Genomic DNA, 22098 nt, shown 5'->3' with positions numbered 1-22098 from the left:
TAACAATGTCTTGGTTTTACTTGAATAATGCCATCTCAAGTACAAAGACATACACACATATACTTTTACAAAATAAATACATGTGTTAAATATGAATTTTATATATTTTACAAAAATATATATTCACATAAGTTAATCTTGAAAATATCTTTGTGAGATATGTGTACATATATGCATGCATGCATATAAATACACATATATACATGCACTTACATATATATATTATGCCCATTTTATAGATATAAGGAAACTGAAGTGTAGAGAAGTAGCATGTAAAGAACAAGAACATAGGCTTCAGCATCAGGTAGATTGAGATTTAAGCCCTAACTTGGGACACGAGAAGAAGAGACAGGAGAGATGGGAAGTGGGAGAGAGACCCACGTTGCCATTACCACTAGCACTGAAGATGGAGGAAGGGGGCCATGAGCCAAGGCATGTGACTCTAGAAGTTGGGAACAGCACTTGGCTGACAGCCAGGAACCCCAAGGAACTGAAATCCGCCAGCAAGCTAGATAAGCCAGGAGACAGAGTCTCTCTAGCCCTTCCAAAAAGGGATGCAGCTCTGCAAACATCTTGATTTTAGCCCGTGAGACCCATGCAGAACATCTAACCTGCAAAACGTTCTGGAGGCAAGAAGTCTGAAATCAAAGATTCAGCAGAGCTGGACTCCCTCCAGAAGATAGAGGGAAGATTCCATTCCTTGCCTCATTCAGCTTCTGGAACATTTCACCAAACATTCTAGAACTGCAGAGACTGGAGAAAACAAGGTCATCACTTCTTCTTTGTTAGGTTCATCACAATTGAGATAGAATAGTTTTCAGTGCATATAATTATTTCATCAAGAAGGAAGTGGAGGAGATTGGTTCAAGATGGCAGAGTAGAAGGACCTGCTCTCACTGCCTTTTGCGAGAACACTGGAATTACAACTAACTGCTGAACAACCATCGACAGGAAGACATTGGAACTCACCAAAAAAGATACCCCACATCCAAAGACAAAGGATAAGTCACAGTGAGACGGAAGGAGGGGCACAATCACAATAAAATCAAATCCCATAACTGCCAGGTGGGTGACTCAAAAACTGGAGAACATTACACCACAGAAGTCCACCCACTGGATTGAAGGTTCTGATCCCCACGTCAGGCTTCCGAACCTGGGGGCCCAGCAACGGGAGGAGGAATTCCTAGAGAATCAGACTTTGAAGGCTACCGGGATTTGATCACAGGATTTCGACAGGACTGGGGAAAACTGAGACCCCACTCTTGGAGGGCACACTCAATGTGCACATCAGGATGCAGGGGAGGGAGTAGTGACCTCATAGATACTGAACCAGACCTACCTGCTACTGTTGGAGGGTCTCCTACAGAGGCAGGGGGTGGCTCTGTCTCACCATAAGGACAACGAAATGGGCAGCAGAAGTTCTGGGAAGTATTCCTTGGTGTGAGCCCTCCCAGAGTCCGCCATTAGGCGCACCAAAGAGCCCAGGTAGGCTCCAGTGTTGGGTCACCTCAGGCCAAACAACCAACAGGGAGGGGACTCAGCCCCACCCATCAACAGACAAGTGGATTCAAGTTTTACTGAGCTCTGCCCACCAGAACAACAGCCAGCTCTACCAACCACCAATCCCTCCCATTAGGAAACTTGCAGAAGATTCTTAGATAGCCTCATCCACCAGAGGGCAGACAGGAGAAGCAAGAAGAACTACAATCCTACAGCCTGTGGAACAAAAAAAACCACATTCACAGACAGACAGACAAGATGAAAAGGCAGAAGGCTATGTACCAGATGAAGGAACAAGATAAAACCCCCAAATAACAACTAAATGAAATGGAGATAGGGAACCTTCCAGAAAAAGAATTCAGAATAATGATAGTGAAGATGATCCAGGACTTCTGAAAAACAATGGAGGCAAAGATCGAGAAGATGCAAGAAATGTTTAACAAAGATCTAGAAGAACTAAAGAACAAAAACAGATGAACAATAAAATAACTGAAATGACAAATACACTATAAGGAATGAATAGCAGAATAACTGAGGCAGAAAAACGGAAAAGTGATCTGGAAGACAGAATGGTGGAATTCACTGCTGCGGAACAGAATAGAGAAAAAAGAATGAAAAGAAATGAACACAGACTAAGAGACCTCTGGGACAACATTAAACACAACAACATTCGCATCATACGGGTCCCAGAAGGAGAAGAGAGAGAGAAAGGACCGAGAAAATATTTGAAGAAATTATAGTTGAAAACTTCCCTAACATGGGAAAGGAAATAGCCACCCAAGTCCACGAAGCGCAGAGAGTCCCATACAGGATAAACCCAAGGAGAAACACGCCGAGACACACAGTAATCAAATTGGCAAAAAGTAAAGACAAAGAAACATTATTGAAAGCAGAAAGGGAAAAACAACAAATGACATACAAGGGAACTCCCATAAGGTTAACAGCTGATTTCTCAGCAGAAATTCTACAGCCAGAAGGGAGTGGCATGATATACTTAAAGTGATGAAAGGGAAGAACCTACAACCAAGATGACTCTACCCGGCATCTCATTCAGATTCAATGGAGAAATCAAAAGCTTTACAGACAAGCAAAAGCTAAGAAAATTCAGCACCACCAAACCAGCTCTACAGCAAATGCTAAAGGAACTTCTCTAAGTGGGAAACACAAGAGAAGAAAAGGACCTACAAAAACAAACCCAAAACAATTAAGAAAATGGTCATAGGAACACACAAGTCAATAATTACCTTAAATGTGAATGGATTAAATGTTCCAACCAAAAGATACAGGCTTACTGAATGGATACAAGAACAAGACCCATATATATGCAGTCTACAAGAGACCCACTTCAGACCAAGGGACACATACAGACTGAAAGTGAGGGGACGGAAAAAGATACTCCATGCAAATGGAAATCAAAAGAAAGCTGGAGTAACAATACTTGTATCAGAGAAAATAGACTTGAAAATAAAGAATGTTACAAGAGACAAGGAAGGACACTACATAATGATAAAGAGACCAATCTAAGAAGAAGATATAACAATTATAAATATATATGCACCCAACCTAGGAGCACCTCAATACATAAGGCAACTGCTAACAGCTCTAAAACAGGAAATCGAGAGTAACACAATAACACTGGGGGACTTTAACACCTCACGAACACCAATGGACAGATCATCCAAACAGAAAATTAATAAGGAAACATAAGCTTTAAATGACACAACAGACCAGATAGAGTTAAGTGATATTTATAGGACATTCCATGCAAAAGCAGCAGATTACACTTTCTTCTCAAGTGCGCATGGAAAATTCTCCAGGATAGATCACATCTTGGGTCACAAATCAAGCCTCAGTAAATTTAAGAAAACTGAAATCATATCAAGCATCTTTTCTGACCACAATGCTAAGAGATTAGAAATCAATTACATGGAAAAAAATGTAAAAAACACAAACACATGGAGGCTAAACAATACATTACTAAATAACCAAGAGATCACTGAAGAAATCAAAGAGGAAATCAGACAATACCTAGAGACAAATGACAAGGAAAACACGACGATCCAAAACCTATGGGATGCGGCAAAAGCAGTTCTAAGAGGGAAGTTTATAGCTATACAAGTCTACCTCAAGAAACAAGAAAAATCTCAAATAAACAATCTAACCTTACACCTAAAGGAACCAGAGAAAGAAGAACAAACAAAACCTAAAGTTAGCGGAAGGAAAGAAATCATAAAGATCAGAGCAGAAATAAATGAAATAGACCGAAAACAGTAGCAAAGATCAATAAAACTAAAAGCTGGTTCTTTGAGAAGATAAACAATATTGATAAACCTTTAGCCAGACTCATCAAGAAAAAGAGGGAGAGGACTCAAATCAATACAATTAGAAATAAAAAAGGAGAGGTTACAACAGACACCACAGAAATACAAAGCATCCTAAGAGACTACTACAAGCAACTCTATGCCAATAAAACGGACAACCTGGAAGGAATGGACAAATTCTTAGAAAAGTATTACCTTCCAAGACTGGAAGAAATAGAAAGTATGAACAGACCAATCACAAGTAATGAAATTGAAACTGATTAAAAATCTTCCAACAATCAAAAGTCCAGGACCAGGTGGCTTCACAGTTGAATTCTATCAAACATTTAGAGAAGAGCTAACACCCATCCTTCTCAAATTCTTCCAAAAAATTGCAGAGGAAGGAACACTCCCAAACACATTCTATGAGGCAACCATCACCCTGATACCAACACCAGACAAAGATACTACAAAAAAAGAAAATTACAGACCAATATCATTGATGAATATAGATGCAAAAATCCTCAACGAAATACTAGCAAACAGGATCCAACAACACATTAAAAGGATCATATACCATGATCAAGTGCAATTTATCCCAGGGATGCAAGGATTCTTCAATATACACAAATCAATCACTGTGATATACCATATTAACAAATTGAAGAATAAAAACCACATGATCATCTCAATAGATGCAGAAAAAGCTTTTGACAGAATTCAACACTGATTTATCATAAAAACTCTCCAGAAAGTGGGCAGAGAGAGAACCTACCTCAACATAATAAAGGCCATATATGACAAACCCACAGCAAGCATCATCTTCAATGGTGAAAAACAGAAAGCAATTCCTCTAAGATCAGGAACAAGACAAGGATGTCCACTCTCACCACTATTCTTCAACACAGTTTTGGAAGTCCTAGCCACGGCAATCAGAGAAGAAAAAGAAATAAAAGGAATACAAATTGGAAAAGAAGTAAAACTGTCACTGTTTGCAGATGACATGATACTTTACATAGAGAATCCTAAGGATGCCACCAGAAAACTACTAGACCTATTCAATGAATTTGGGTAAAGTTGCAGGATACAAAATTAATGCACAGAAATTTCTTGCATTCCTATACACTAATGATGAAAAATCTGAAAGAGAAATTAAGGAAACACTCCCATTTGCCATTGCAACAAAAAGAATAAAATACCTAGGAATAAATCTACCTAGGGAGACAAAAGACCTGTATGCAGAAAACTATAAGACACTGATGAAAGAAATTAAAGATGATACCAACAGATGGAGAGATATACCATGTACTTGGATTGGAAGAATCAACATTGTGAAAGTGACTATACTACCCAAAGCAATCTACAGATTCAATGCAATCCCTCTCAAATTACCAAGGGAATTTTTTACAGAACTAGAACAAATAATCTTAAAATGTGTATGGAGACACAAAAGGCCCCAAATAGCCAAAGCAGTCTTGCGGGAAAAAAAACAGAGCTGGAGGAATCAGACTCCCTGACTTCAGACTATACTACAAACCTAAAGTAATCAAGACAATATGGTACTGGCACAAAAACAGAAACAGATCAATGGAACAAGGTAGAAAGCCCAGAGATACACCCACGCACCTATGGTCAACTAATCTATGACAAAGGAGGCGAGGATGTACAATGGAGAAAAGACAGTCTCTTCAATAAGTGGTGCTGGGAAAACTGGACAGCTACATGTAAAAGAATGAAATTAGAAGACTCCCTAACATCATACATAAAAATAAACTCAAAATGGATTAGATACCTAAATGTAAGACCGGACACTATAAAAATCTTAGAGGAAAACACAGGAAGAACACACTTTGACATAAATCACAGCAAGATGTTTTTTGATCCACCTCCTAGAGTAATGGAAATAAAAACAAAAATAAACAAATGGGACCTAATGAAACTTAAAACCTTTTGCAAAGCAAAGGAAACTACAAATTAGATGAAAACACAACCCTCAGAGTGGGAGAAAATATTTGCAAATGAATTAACAGACAAAGGATCAATCTCTAAAATATATAAACAGCTCATGCAGCTCTATATTAAAAAAACAACCAACCCGGGCTTCCCTGGTGGCGCAGTGGTTGAGAGACCGCCTGCCAATGCAGGGGACACGGGTTCGTGCCCCGGTCCGGGAAGATCCCACATGCCGCGGAATGGCTGGGCCCGTGAGCCTTGGCGGCTGAGCCTGCGCATCCGGAGCCTGTGCTCCGTAAGGGAGAGGCCACAACAGTGAGAGGCCTTCGTACCGCAAAAAAAAAAAAAAAAAAAAAACAACCAACCCAATCCAAAAATGGGCAGAAGTCCCAAACAGACGTATCTGCAAAGAAGACATACAGATGGCCAAGAAATACATGAAAAGCTGCTCAACATCACTAATTATTAGAGAAATGCAAATCAAAGCTACAATGAGTTATCACTTCACACCAGTTAGAATAGGCATCATAAGAAAATCTACAAACAACAAATGCTGGAGAGGGTGTGGAGAAAAGGGAACCCTCTGCACTGTTGGTGGGAATGTAAACTGATACAGCCACTATGGAGAACAGTATGGAGATTCCTTAAAAAACTAAAAATAGAATTACCATATGACCCAGCAATCCCACTACTGGGCATATACCCAGAGAAAACCATAATTCAGAAAGACACATGCACCCCAATGTTCACTGCAGCACTATTTACCATAGCCAGGTCATGGAAGCAACCTAAATGCCCATCGACAGACGAATGGCTAAAGAAGATGTGGTACATATACAGTGGAATATTACTCAGCCATAAAAGGGAAAGAAATTGGGTCATCTGTAGAGACGTGGATGGATCTAGAGACTGTCATACAGAGTGAAGTCAGAAAGAGAAAAACAAGTATCATATATTAACGCATATATGTGGAACCTAGAAAAATGGTACAGATGAACGGGTTTGCACGGCAGAAACTGAGACACAGATGTAGAAAACAAACGTAGGGACACCAGGGGGGAAAGCGGCGGGGGGGTGGGGATGGTGGTGTGATGAATTGGGGGATAGGGACTGACATGTATACACTGATGTGTATAAAACTGATGACTAATAAGAACCTGCTGCATAAAAAAAATAAATAAAATAAAATTCAAAAATTTAAACCCTAGGGCTTCCCTGGTGGCGCAGTGGTTGAGGGTCCGCCTGCCGATGCAGGGGACACGGGTTCGTGCCGCGGTCTGGGAAGATCCCACATGCCACGGAGCAGCTGGGCCTGTGAGCCATGGCCGCTAAGCCTGGGCGTCCGGAGCCTGTGCTCTGCAACGGGAGAGGTCACAACAGTGAGAGGCCCGTGTACCGAAAAAAAAAAAAAAAAAAAAAAATTTAAACCCTAACTTGGACTGAAACTAGCAGTGACCTTGGAGAAGTTACTTAACGTGTCTGAGCCCATAAATTGAGGATCATAATGCCCCTTCCATAGGGTATTTAGGAGGAGCAAATAAAGTAATGTTGTGTTAATAACAGCTACCATTTTGGGGAATCTACCCTGTGCCAGGCATTGTGCTAAACACTTTATGTACTTTACTTCATTTAATTGTCTCAGTCTTATGTGATATGTTTAATATTACACTGCCATAAGGACCAAGTGAATTGAGCAAATATGTGTGAACTGTATAGAACACTGGTAGCACACTGTGGGAAAGCAAAAAGACTGGCTGGTCTTATAAATCTAGAGGCTGAGCGAGAAGCGCTGCTCAGGAGGAGCGGGAGGAGGAAGACAAAGCGGCAGGGGGATGAATATGACACGCTTTCCACACCCCTGCAGAAGAAGCTGCCCTGCAGGAGTCAACTGCTCGACAGATTGTACCTTTTAAGAAGTAACGTTCTTGGTTTGTTTCTACTACTGCAATAAATCAGGCTGTGTAACAGTAAAATATTTATTTCCTGCAAGAAAAAAAAAAGCTCTATTTACCTATAGGCCAATAGTAACATCACCGTGGTCTAAATATACATTTATAATAGCAAAGGTGGAAAATCAACAGGGAGTGGTAACGAGAGATGTCAGACCACGTGCACTGGGCCGTGCCAGTAAGCACCAGCCCCTGACTTTTCCTGGCCCCTGAAATGCATGGTTATTTGCCAGGGCTACACCTCAAAAATGAACTCCCATGGAAATGCAAGCAGAAATGGAAAAGCCATACTAGGTTCGTTCCTAGTCTTTGAACCTACAGAACACCATCTTGGCATTTGCTGTCCTTCCACCTGGAACAGTTTCCCCCCAGGGAAAGCTGACTACAGACTGGCCGGCTCCCTGACTACATTCATTTCTGTAATCAAACGTGGACCCTGAGGCCCTCTGTCACCTTATCTGAAATAGCACCCTCCCCACCAGCACTCACTTTCTCCCCAATCCTGCTGTATTTGTCCTTCATGGCATTTAGCACCACTTGACACTTCAAATGTCACTTCATTCCTTATTACTAATTTTATATTACTATTACTAATTTTATCTATCTATGCAGTAATTTATTTTTTATTTTATCCATGTGTTTATAATTTTATGTTTTTGTGCAGTGTCTCTCCACACTAGCATGTAAACTGCACAAGAATAGGAACTTTCACTGAAGCACTTCAAACATCTACAACAGAGCTGGGCATGTAGTAGGGATGAATAGATATTTTCCTGAACAAAAATTTATCTTTATACTTGTTTGGAAGTTGGTTTTATTTGTTGATTTGTTTTTAAATGCAAGTTATAAACGAGTTGCAAACTGATTAGAGTTGTACTGTCTGTCCATTCTCTTGGGTCCATTGGGTTGGGTTGTCTATAAATAGAGAAGAGAAGCCAGAACACATATTAACAGTATCGATTTCTTATCAAGGCTTTATACACTAATTTTAAACTGATTGTCCTATCGTGGTCTCACACTACATTAGGAGGACTGAGTTGGTATCGCTGTTCCCATTTGAAAGATAGAGAAGCTCTGGTTCAGGGAAGTTAAAGGGCTTGCCCAAGGTCACACAGCAATTTAGTTGTTGGTGGAACAGGTGGTTGAGGTTAGAACACAGAAGTCTGGATTCCAATCTAATGTGTGTTTTCATTAGGCACAAAACAAGAAACTGATTATATGCATATAACCAACACCTGCCACAACACCTTCATGCTCACAGAAGACATTAAACATCCACAAATGGCACACCTTCCGCTGGACCAGGGCATGGCATTCCAGCCAGCCTGTCAAGCAATACATGTTAAAAGAGATTAACCTGCCTACCTGTCTCCTATCCTATTGACTCTTTTGCCCTCTCCCAGTCACCTGTCCACAAGATGGAGAAAACGCATGGCTTAAGTTCTAGAAAGGGTCTTTAGGGATTACTTACTGAAAAGCTTTACGAGTTGCTCAGCACTATTTCACAATTGAATACTTATGTACAAGTATATCATGGTTATTTTGAAATACTGCACTAGAATGAATTGTGTGTTTTATACCCCCACAAACATACACACAGAGAGTCATAAAACAGTATTATAAATTATGTGTAAGAACAGGAGTAGATGCTTTAAAATATTTATTTCATTGCCATTACAGATACATCTCATATTTATACTTTATAGAAACGAGAAAGAATGAATCTAATCTTTGATACTAGATGATTACATGTTTCAGATGGTCCTAAATCTTACATGCCTGCAGTATCAGATTGAGGAAACTGGTCTTGATAAGGCATGTGTGTTTATTTATTTGTTTTTCACAGGCCAAGACCAAAGAATAGTCTTCCTTTTAAGAAGTATTCCCAAAGAATCTGGTTTATACCCAAGCAATAATTGTGATGCATAATTATTTTGCAAATAGGCAGTCATGGTAAAATTTCTTTATACCTCATTTCTCAGTAACCACCTGGGGTTCTAATTAAAATTCACTCTTGGTATATGTAATAGCATCAGATAATGTTATTCTTACCTCATTATGTAATAATTACATCTGTGGCTTTTGGTTTTGTTTTTAATTAGCTTCCACAGTTCTCTACAAATGACATGGGGCAACCAACACAGTTCACTTTTTTGATATAAAAAAGGATAAAGGACAAAAAAAGCATCCAGAGTTAATTAGGACATCATGAATAAAATGTCGATGATTTGAGGTGAATAGACTGGGTTGTATTTCAACCATCCTTTTCTCTTACCCATCAGTTCCTATGACAAGCCTGTGCCCACAGTAGAGGGGACTTTGTGGATATATTTTCTAAAGGCAGACACCTGTTTTAAGTGGTGCAACTGCAGGATACTGACTTCATGGCATTTTGTCCTGTTTCATTCATTCTACATCACAGCCTTGCACCATACTTGCTGTAGAACTCTGGAAAGCCTGGAGGGGTGGCATATGATGATAGGTAGTATCAGAGAAAGAACCAGAGGAATCAAAAGTGGTGCTTAACCCAGGATCTGGCTGCCCATCTGAGGGCAGGAGGAGCAAGGAGGATGGAGGGCTGCCATAATGTCTAACCTCATCTCACCCCTTGGACTGGGTTTGAGCAAGAGAAAGATTTAGTCACTTACTTCAGATTTAAAATGTCACATCATTTTATATGAAAAACCTGGGGAGGCCAAATAACATCTAGGCTACAGTAATTTTATATTCAAAATAATAAAAATTCAGCAGACATATGTTGAGAACACAAGGCTCTGTGCCAGGGGATTGTTCTTGAGTTGAACATAACAATGATTTAGTTGTAGATAATAACTATCCTTTTGCCTAACTAATTTGCTAATTCAGTTTTACCTCCTATGCTTGAGACCTGTCTCAGCCCTGTTTAAGAACCTTCAATGGGGGCTTCCCTGGTGGCCCAGTGGTTGGGAGTCCGCCTGCCGATGCAGGGGATGCGGGTTTGTGCCCCGGTCTGGGAGGATCCCACATGCCGCGGAGCAGCTGGGCCCGTGAGCCATGGTTGCTGAGCCTGCACGTCCGGAGCCTGTGCTCCGTGGCGGGAGAGGCCGCAGCAGTGAGAGGCCCGCGTACCGCAAAAAAAAAAAAAAAAAAAAAAAAAACCTTCAATGGCTCTTCTCCACTACCTAGGAGATCAATTCTAAATGCCTAGGCTGGCATCAAAGACTTCCAGTTAAGTCCCCAATCTATATGTCCTGCCATGCCCTCTAATGTTTCTCTTAAAAAACATTCCATTCCAATCTTTCTGGTCCCCAAGTCATGCCTTATACATTTCTACTTCTGTCTCTCTCTCTCTCTCTCTCTCTCTCTTCCCTTTGCTCTCCACATCCTACCCACACAAACATAAAGCCTTACCATACTTTTCCACTCTTATTCCTCCTATATAAGCCTGACATATCTCTGTCTTCCCACTGCACACTCCATGTGTCGTTCTAGAGTGTACAGAGACTCTGTGACTTAATACAAGAAAGACCTACTTAGGAGCAATCAGCCTATTCATGTTTTTGCCTATTCATGCTTCTTTTGGCCAAATGGTCTCTTACTGATTTGTAATAGCTCTTTATCTATTGAGGAAATAAGTTCTTATGTGTCATTCTTTTTTTTTTAAATAAATTTATTTTATTTATTTATTTATTTTTGGCTGTGTTGGGTCTTTGTTGCTGCGTGCAGGCTTTCTCTAGTTGCAGCGAGCAGGGGCTACTCTTCATTGCGGTGCACAGGCTCTAGGCACGCAGGCTTCAGTAGTTGGGGCACGTGGTCTCAGTAGTTGTGGCTCGTGGGCTCTAGAGCACAGGCTCAGTAGTTATGGTGCAGAGGCTTAGTTGCTCACGGCATGTGGGATCTTCCCGGACCAGGGTTCAAACCTGTGTCCCCTGCTTTGGCAGGTGATTCTTAACCACTGCGCCACAAGGGAAGCCCCCACGTATCATTCTTTATGCTTCTTCTCCTGGGCCGAAATGTTATATTTTTATGTAGCTAAATCTGTCAGTCTTTTCTCTTAGACCTTTTAGGTTTTATGACTTGTTTAGGAGGACTTTCTCCCCATTCCAAGATTGCTTAAGGATGTATTTTCTCTAATGCAGCATTCTTAAGCGGATTTGCCTAATAAGATTTTCCTTTCTCTGAGCAACAGAATGTTGTCAACAATATTCAGGTAGGGTCCATCCAGGTTTAATTTAATACCTAAAGGGTTCTTTAATGTGAGACTCTACAAAGATGATCAAAAGAAATAACTGAACAAGACTAATGCCACTGTATAGTATGGCAAATAGACAGGGTTTACTGAACTGACTAAAATTTTATATTGTACAACATACTACAGATATTATTTGGTGGGTTTCTGCTACTCACTCACCATTCGTCATCACGAAGAAAATGAAAATAGTTAGCCATAGTCTGAGCTCTCATCTAATTCCTCTTCTTTTTGCCTTTTCTAAGTTATTTTTCAAATTGAGATATAATTGACATACATTGCGTAAGTTTAAAATATACAACATGTTGATTTGATACATTTACATTTTGCAATACAATTATCACAGTAATCATATTAGCTAACACCTCTAATATGTCACATAATTATCAATTTTTAAATTCCTTTAATTTAATGTCACACCTCCCAGGTGATTCAGCCTGAAATATTTCTTCATGTGTCGAGATCGTTATTACTTGTGGGGAGTAGAGTCTCAGTTTCTACTTGTGCAAAAGCATCAAAGTTCACTCAACATATAGAGGCTTTACCTCAAGTATTCCAAGGAAGCTTGTTTCCTTCAACAGAGTGTGAAATATCTGTGCTGCTAGTAATGGACTATCCCAAGATGTTTCCATTTGCTGTCACTCCTTCACCACCTTGCCCTCTGCTGTCTCTGTTTTGAGGAAGAGAAAGAACAGGTGGGATGACCCTGGCAGTCCAGTGGTTAAGACTCTGACTTCCAATGCCCGCGGGGTACGGGTTCGATCCCTGGTCAGGGAGCTAATATCCCACATGCCTCGTGCCTCATGGCCAAAAAACCGAAACATACAACAGAAAAAATATTGTAACAAATTCAATAAAGACTTCGAAAATGGTTCACATCAAAAGAATCTTAAAAAAAAGAGAGAGAGAGAGAGAACAGGCTCTAGCAGTCATAAGACCGGCAACTGTTGTTAGAGCCTGTACACAAACTACCTCCTCACTATTACTTACATTTCTTATAGAAGAGAAAACAGAGGCTCTCAGAGGTGGAGTAATTTGCCCACCATGGCAAGGCCAGAGAGAGATACAGGCAGGATCTAAATTGAGGTCAAACTGCCGACTGAGCTCTTAAGAATCAGACAATATATCCACGTGAGAAATTAAGGGGTACAATAGGACTTCAATGGAGAGGCAAAAATAATAATAATAAACTGTGCCTGAAGAGGTCCACAAAAAAGGAGATCTTTGGGAAGGGTCTCAATAATAGCAGGTGCTCCCCCAGGTTTAGCACAACAACAGTCCTTTAGAGAAAATATCCTACACACCCACTAATTGGAATAAACAGGGCACCTGCGGGCTCCCCCTTCCCTTGCTGGCTTGTTCTCTGACGGCTGCAGATGGCAGCGTGGCTGGCTGACTTTTTGTCTAGACAGAACCTACTCCCCACAGCTCACATAATTTCTCAGATGCTGCCAGGCCACCTCCACCTCCTCCTTTCCCTCCTCCTCGTTATTCTGTATTCTCCGTGCTGCTCCCGTCCTGTGGAAAGGAACACATCAAAGCCATATGGAGTCATTCTTTCTGGGCACCCCACGTCCTTTCTCTCTTCTCCTTTTCCTGGAACATTAATATTAATAGCTTGTTTCTTCACAGTTGCTTTCTTCTCCAACCTCAAGGGACCGGAACCTTTTCTTGGTCTTTGTGACAGACGGAGGGAGGCCTCATTTGAAGGCGTGGGGAGGTGTGCCGGGAAGCACAGGCATGGATGATGTCTCTGATGTAATCCCAGGGCACGCAGTGCAAGCACGTGATGTTGGCTCCACTGCCAGTCCAGTCCACCCAAATATTCTTTGTAATATGTGTCCTTTTGGAACAGGAGGAGAAAGAAATACGCAAACGATCTAGCCAAAGGCCAGTGAAATCATCCCTAATCAATAATCACTGGTTTTGCAGCCAGGCTCTGCACTCATTTTGCATATCTCATCTCATATAATTATCACAATTCTACCGGCTTAATATTGATATCCCCATTTTATAGACAGGGAAACTCAGGCTCAGAGAGAGTCAGTCACTTGCCTAAGCTTGTGAGCTTGAAAGTGAAAATTCAAATCTCCTTCTAACTAATTTCAAAGTCCGTATTTTAAACCTTCACCATCAACTATTTCCTATCCTGGAGCCTCTATTCAAGCTGAAGTACCAGAAAATGGAGACAAGAAGAAAGGCTTCTTTTGTGCTCAGTGGACCCCACAGCATCAGCACAAGAGAGCTGGCGCAGCAGGACCCAGCCTTTGTGGGTCTGCCTTCTCCTCTCTCACGCCCACTCCAGTCCAGTTTGGTACCATCTCTGAGGTTCATGGAAGCTCTGGCATGGAGAGCTGTGAAGCCAGAAGCCATTGGCCAGATCTGTGCTCACCTGCCCTCAGAGAATGCCTGATTCCCCCACTGTGCTTTCCCACCATGGGCTGGAGGACGGCTGCACATCAGGAATAACAAGAGGAGATGTACCAGGCTGACTGGGGTGAATCCCAAAAGGTCAGTGGCCACCTTGCCATGGGGAAAGGTGACAGTGCTTTAAGTTCAAGTTCATGGACATAACAAGATATGGAAGTGACAAAGACACCACACCTCTGTAGTTTTGTTTTGTTTTAATTTTTAATGCATTCCCTGGACTCTGAAAGTCTAAAATGGTCAAAATATCTAGAAAGTTCATCATGGTTTACTACGCTTTGTGTGATATGGCTTTGGCGGGCTTTTTCAGCCTGACCATGAACAACTCTCTCTCTCCTAGCTCTAATCAAGGCAGCCTCCTTTTCTTTCCTCAAACACATCAGGTTCCTCCCTGACTGAGGGCTTTCCAGCCTCAGGGCTGCTCCCTCTGCCATTTACCCAGCTCATCTCCACTTATCTTTTGAGCTTCTTTGTTCCTGCCCTGTCAGATTAGGTGAGTTCATCAGACTGGGCAGCCACCAGGCACTAATTTATATAGGGCACTGGAATAGCGAGTGGCACATTTGCCTGTGAAGGACCAGATAGTAAATATTTTCAGCTCTGTGGGCCATAAAGTTTCTGTCACATCTACTTAACCCTGCTGTTGTAGTGTGAAATCCAGCACAGATAATACATAAGTGAATAGGTTTAGCTGTGGGTTCCAAAACAACCTTATTTACAAAAACAGGGGGCCAGCTGGATTTGACCTGTGGGTCATAGTTTGCTGACCTTTGCTCTAGGACATCACTGAAATACAGAGCTTCGGAAGCAGTTAACTCAGGTTTCCACAGTAAACTAACGAACCATGTACACCAGTCTTGATTCCAGAAAAGTGAGTCATACCTTGAGTATAAACTGAAGCAAATATTTCTTGCTGGGCTGAGCCCACCTGTGATGCGTATTTTTTTAACAGATGTATGTTATCGGCAGTCAGCTGAGATCTGGAATCCCAATAATCCACGGGGTGAAATGAGAGCAAATTATTTATTTTAATATCTATATGTTGGATCCTTTAACATGTTTCACAAGATGATTTCTGTCTTGGGAAATTACGAAAGAAAACTTAAGTAAGAATAAGAACTACGGAAATACAGAAAACATTTTGACAGAAACATGCACAAATATCAATTCTGCTTCAGTCAGTGGAAGTCAATTAATGGGTGGAGCTATTTTGGTATACAGTTTTAATTAATTTAAAATAAGTTTCTTGGAAGTCTGGCTACATTCAGGCCATGGGTTCCATGGCTATGCCCTCTGTTTTTACCACCCACCTCTCCCAGGCAAGCCAAATTACAGGTTCTACTGCTATCAGTTTTATTTTTGGATACACAGACTTCCCACCAGCTTCCAGTGTCTGGTGGAGCCCAGCAAGAGCCAGCCAGAGGAAGTTCTCTTTATTTATTCTTCAACCGTTAATTGGACACTTACTACGGGTCACGGGACACGTGAATGAAACACTGACTCTACCTATAAGGATCTCCCTGATCAGGTGAGTAAGTAGGTCATACGCATGAAATATGATTCAAAGAATAAAAATAGCATGCAGCACTGAGGAATGCACCCACATATGAGTACCACAGCCACCTGCACCCTGTGGCCCTCAGCCGTATGCATCCTTGTAGTGAGCTTGCTGCTGGAGCCTCGGGCTGTCTGGATAAAGGCTCAGGCCGCGTTGGGGCATTAGAAGACATAAAGGGCACAGAATGATGGTGCTGTTGGGAGAACATGGGTGACCACAGCAAAAGAAAGAAGTGTTTAGACCTTGCATAAGCTCAGGCTCCCCGAGACTCTTCCACAAATGCCCATTACATCAGCTGGTTAGTTGAGTTATAACTCTTCATTGGCCCATGGGTTCTGGATGGGCTGGCACTGCCAGTAACAGAATGCAGTTCTTTAATTATTGCCTCTTTTTTCCTACCCCCACTAATTAGGATGATCTCCAGCCACCCCCAAAATATCTAACCCAGTTATAGTAAGAGAGTTGCTAGAAGTCCCTAGCAATGTCATACTGGGGCCCAATGGATGTAGCAAGAACTAAAGGGAAAAGCCATTAGGTTGTGCAAGATGCTTGGAAGCATTCTATAACCCTCCCAGCTACAGCATAGTAAGAACCCAGAACCTAGATGTTAGGACTGGGTCACCAGCCTCAACAAAGATGGAAGACAGGTAGCTAGAAGGCCTGTACTCCTCTGACCCAGTGGATTTGTCACTCTGCATAGGCTGCTAGTGACAGCTCTGCGATCGCCCCACAAAGCACATTCATAAATCCATGCCTGTCTGCCGCATCAGTGTATATTCTCTCTCATACATATCCTGAAAAGATCTTGTTTTCTGTTTCTTTAGTAAAATGAAGTGATTTTTTTTTCAAATCAGTTTCTTCCTGCCTCCGATAAATAAAAGATGAACAAGTTTTTTTTTTAAATCTGTTTGAAAGCATACCAAATTATTAGCCTGTGTGGGACAACTATATTTTTGAGTCCCTCTGATATGTTTTCTCATTGCTTCTTATACTTCTCTTTCATAACACTTTTCAAAGTTTCAATTAATTAATGTTTTGCTAATTCTTTCTCCAATGTCTCTTCTGATTGTGTACCACATGAGGACAGGGGCCATGTTGCTTGTACCATTTAGGTTCCTTCAATATTCATCTGCTGAATGAACAAAGGAATGAAACTGATTTTTTCTTCCTTTTTTTAATGGCTGCATTGGGTCTTTGTTGCAGCGAGCAGGGGCTACTCTTTGTTGGTGTGCGGGCTCCTCATTGTGGTGGCTTCTCCTGTTGCAGAGCACGGGCTCTAGGCGCGCGGGCTTCAGTAGCTGTGGCACACAGGCTCTAGAGCGCAGGCTCAGTAGTTGTGGCGCGTGGGATTAGTTGCTCCGTGGCATGTGGGATCTTCCCAGACCAGGGATCGGACCGTGTCTCCTGCATTGGCACTTATTCATCACACCTCTGCTGGGAATGCCTATATTTGGGCTAATTATCTCTGACTTTAACCGTGAGCCTGTCAGTATCAGATGCTCCATCTAGATAGCCCCCATCTTGATGAGGGATGGAAACATCTCCATTGATCCTTGTGGTGGGAAAACAGGATGAGAGGCAAAAAGAAAAAGGCTGGTTGGCAGAGAAGGCATTTGCCCACTTTCAAGCCCAATTATTAATATTCTGTGGAAAATAAGAAACCTATTTAATATTCTGTGGCAAATAGGAAACCCAACACGATAACAAATAACTTCCTGCTGGACATTTCAAGTAATTCAGACTCTAATTCTGCTGTCTGAAAAACTCTAATTCTGCTGTTTGGCTCTCCTGGAGTCAGGGAGCCAAGGCTGAGTTACAGTTTGCAAGGCCAACGTATTTCTGAGATCACTCCAGGAGACCTAATGGGAAAATTCAAATGAGGCCACCTGCTTTATTACATGTCAAAAGGAGCATGCCCCCTCCTCCCTGGGTGCAACTTATTCTCCTAACCCTACAGCATGGGAAATGGGATTTTGCAATGGATTTTTTTCCTTCAAAAGTCATCATCCTTACCAAGCCACCAAGCTCTTCATTGAAAATGGATTTAGATAATTTGGAGTTTGGTGTGCTGGGCTTTTATTATTTTTTTTCCGATTTTCTTTTTCTGTTCAGGAAGAAACCCATTCTGGTGTAGTCATGCCCCATTGAACAGAGCCAAACCTAGATATGATTATTTCCTCTGAGATGAAAGCAGCCTAATACGGAAGAAGCTATTGAAATTGAAATCCCAGAAAACTACCAACCCAAGGCAGGGATATTTTTATCAATGATGCATTCTCCCAAGAGGAAGGTTATTAAAATTTCAATTTTATATCTGTGTGTATACATATATATTCACATACATATGTTCACACATATATGAATGTGTGCATATAAATACGTATATGGTTTTATATATACTTATATATATACATATATGTATATACATATATATAGTATATACATATATATAGTCTTCAGAAGGAAGACATGCAGTAATTAGTGGAGAGAGCAGAATCACTAACATCTAATTAGAATGGAAAGAGAAGTAATTTTTTAAAACTGTCATATATTTAATTAAGAAAAATTAGCATTTGGATGCATGGCTACCAGTTGGTAATGAGGTGAAGAAAAGCAGGTTTCAAGAAAACTGGGACGAGTTCTAAATACACACTCTGCCCCACACTCAAATAACCACAAACAGACCCTCTAACTGGAGCAGCCATGTACTAAGTTGAAACTCTTGTTCTATCAGGTTTCTCTTCTTGTTAAAGAAGCACTGGAAGCACACCCAGCCACACACCTTAGCTTTAAGAGGTTTCTGTTCTTTAGAAGTGAGCACGGTGATGTCATGTGGGTGTGGCACTGTCCCTTGCTTCCTTTCCAGAGACTACAAGAGACCTTTAGATGTTTAAGGTCTGAATGTGAAGTTCATACAGAACCTTGTAGTTCCACTTGGCCCTCACCAGGCAGGATTCCCAAGAAACAATAGATTGTTCCTTCTGCCAGCTATGCTTGGTCAGTCACTGGTTGTTTCTGTTGTATTTCTATCCTTTTTGGTTTGTTTGCTTGTTTGTTTGAGCCCTGATTTGGTTCTTACAGGAAATCCACCAGGGCAGTTATCGTAGTCCATTCAGGCTGCTATAACAGAATTCCATAGACTGGGTGAGTTAGAAACAACAGAAATTTATTTCTCACAGTTCTAGACGCTGGGAAGTCCAAGATCAAGGGGCCGGCAGATTTGGTGTCTGGTGAGCATCTACTTCCTGGCTCATAGTTAGCCACCTTCTCACCATAACCTCACATGGTAGAAGGGGTGAGGGATCTCTCTGGGGTCCCTCTAACAAAGGCACTATCCCCACTCATGAGGGCTCTACCTCCAGCTCCAGAAACCATCATATTGTGGATTAGGTTTCAACATATGCATTTGGCAGGGACACAAACATGCCATCTATAGCTACAGAGGACTCTAAAATTTGTACTTTGTGCTCTGTGCTCTAAAATTTCTTGGCTTAGAAAACGCTAGACTTCCTGGTCCTCACAAGGAAAATGCCTGCTGCCTGATTAAGTCAGGGCTTAATCTCCCTGTATAGTTCCTCCTGTTCTTTTCATTGCCTGGAATATCCTTTCCCATCTTTTCAACCTGGCTCTCTCCTAGGCATCTTTCCAGAATCAGTTTTGGCCTCTTTTACTTTCTATACCCCTCTGGGCTGAAGTCCATGTCCCTGTATATGCTCCCAGAGACCTGTGTTTCTCCCTTTCACTGACCTCATAGCAACCAACTGACTGGATCATGAGTCTCTCTCCCCAATGCCATACTTGGCAGGAAGAGCACCTGTCTTTATAGCCCTTATATCCATAACATTTAACACAGACTGAGGAAATTTTAAATGATTACTAATTCAATTTAATTGAAAATGCTGCTTCTTATTTTGTAGATATCACAGTGGGCTAGGTTATGCTGCTATAACAAATACCCTGCATCTCTGTGAAGACCAAAAAATTACCTTAAAATGAAAAAAGTATCTCTCACTTGTACTAAATGTCATTAATATGCCCGTTGGGGGCTCTGTTCTATACTGACCTCCGTCTGAGCCCCAGGATGATCGACAGGCACTATATGGAACACGGCTGAGTTGCCATGGCTGAAGGAAAGAAGGCCCTGGCAAGTAAATACTTTGAACCAGAAGTGACGCACATGCCCTCCATTCACAACTCACTGGCACGAAATAATCATATGGCCCCTTCCAAGCACAAGTGAACCAGGAATTTTACTCCTGATCCTAGAAAGCCGAGTGCCAAATATTTGAAAATGAACACTCATGATTTTAGAATAACTGCTGCTGTTTGTATGCATGTGTGCATATACATACAAATATAGTTTTACAAAGAAACAGGAGTCATGTCTTATTTGTCTTAAGAACCTAAACCTAGCACTGTACCCAGAACTAAATGACTGTATGTTCTACTGGCCTCTTATTATGCTTTGACTTCTGTGCTTTTATATAAGCTGTTCCTTGGACTTTGAGCTCTCATTATACTCTGCCTGCTTTCACCTGATTATGCCCGATTCATCTTTCAGACCTGTGATTATATGGGACCTCCTCCAGGAAGCCTTCATTGGAAATCCCTTATACACACACCACCATACTGTCCGTAGTACCTTGGTCTCTCCTTGTCACAGAGTCCTCCATCCTAGAATTTAACGCTTTACTTCAGTCTCCTATCATCTCACACTAGACTGAATGTTCCATGAGGGTATGAATACTGTCTTATCCAATAACAAATAACCACTGCATCCCCAATGCTATTAGCTGCTCAAAAAATATCTTTGAAGGAATGGATCAACTTATGTACAAATGAATAGATGAAATCTCAACTGCTTCTATATTGTTTCAAGATGGTTTACTCTAGTTCTTTGATTCCTTGGCTGCCTTGCAAGAGAGAAAGGAATCTATTTCCTTTATTCATCCTCATGTTTAATCCAGAATCACCATCCAGTTCACCTTCAGATATACTTCTCTCTGGCCAAAATTTTAATTCATCATTTTTGTTTTATTTCTAAGTTGTTAAAGCCCCCTTTGGTTAATAGAAGACATTTTCAGAGCTCTCCACTCTAAAGTTTATAAACTCATTACACACACACACACACGTATTGTACTTAGGGACTTGATTTCCTACATTTAGAATGGAAGATATGGCCATGGCTGCCTCTAGAGCTCCTACTGGCTCTGACCCTCTGATTTTATGACCATACAGTTGCTGCATTCCTATTTCTTCACCAGTGCTTTCTTTTTTAAACTTAAATTCCTGAAGCTCTGACCAGCTTAGCTGTTTCTAAGCAATCTTAAGAAGGATTAATCTTGTCTGGAAGAAGGTGATATGTTAGGTCATTACTCCCTTGGGATGGGCAGAAAACTTTTTCTTGTCATCAGCAATACTGTCTGAAATTCCACCATTCATTGATTCAGTTTTTCTGAGATTTGTGTGCCAAATTCTATGCTAGATGTTTTCCCACAGGTGAGTCATAGGTGCTAAGGTAAACCTCTTCTCTTCCTCTCACAGGCCACTTGCCAGTGATGTAATCTCTGAATAAGACACGATGTAATCTTCTCTCTGCCTATGAAGTCTGTTTTACTACAACTCATTCTTCCTTGGAGAAGTTTTCTGTGACCCTTAAACTAAAGCATCTATTCCTGCAATCTGTCCCCACATCACACTGTGTTCCCCCCCCCCCATATAATCCTCCTCATACCTGTTGTAACTACCTATTTACTGTCTGTGTTTCCCAACAGAGAGCAGGCTTCACTGAGAGCATGGTGTGTGACTCTTACCCAACTGCTGTTTCCCAGTACCCAGTACATTATTCAAGTGCTTTCTTAACAGGCACGTAATAAATATTTGTTCAATGTGTGAAAGAAAACTTCCTGGTTCTGTATGAGAGTGAACTAGGGGTAAATTCTACAATCAGTAGTGGATTATCCAATTCTCAGGCTAAGCATGTGCTTAGGGCACAGGGTGGCAGGTGGGGGAGGGAAGACAGTTAAAAAAGCATAAAAACTCCTTCGACAAACTGATTCAGAGATTTGGAATCAAACCATCCCATAAGTAGCTATTTTAATGTTAGGATACATAAACATTTTGTGTTACTTCAAAAAGGTAAAAGCCACTTTGTAGCCATTTTCTTTCTAGAGTAAGAAGGCT

At 41.3% G+C, this 22098-nt stretch overlaps 1 long non-coding RNA gene across 1 annotated transcript; it reads right to left on the bottom strand.

Annotated features, from left to right (window-relative positions):
- Positions 1-9345: 9345 nt before the first annotated feature.
- On the bottom strand, positions 9346-21040 carry LOC125961641 (uncharacterized). The gene is made up of 2 exons (XR_007472620.1): positions 15240-21040; positions 9346-13773 (listed from the first exon to the last, which is right to left on the bottom strand). It is a non-coding gene; the product is annotated as an uncharacterized LOC125961641 (long non-coding RNA).
- Between the last annotated feature and the right edge of the window lie 1058 nt (positions 21041-22098).

The sequence above is a fragment of the Orcinus orca genome, chromosome 17 (genome assembly GCF_937001465.1).
Source record: "Orcinus orca chromosome 17, mOrcOrc1.1, whole genome shotgun sequence".
Classification (NCBI taxonomy): domain Eukaryota; kingdom Metazoa; phylum Chordata; class Mammalia; order Artiodactyla; family Delphinidae; genus Orcinus; species Orcinus orca.
The sequence above is the reverse complement of the archived record's forward strand: the minus strand, read 5'-3'. Positions and strand labels throughout refer to the sequence as shown.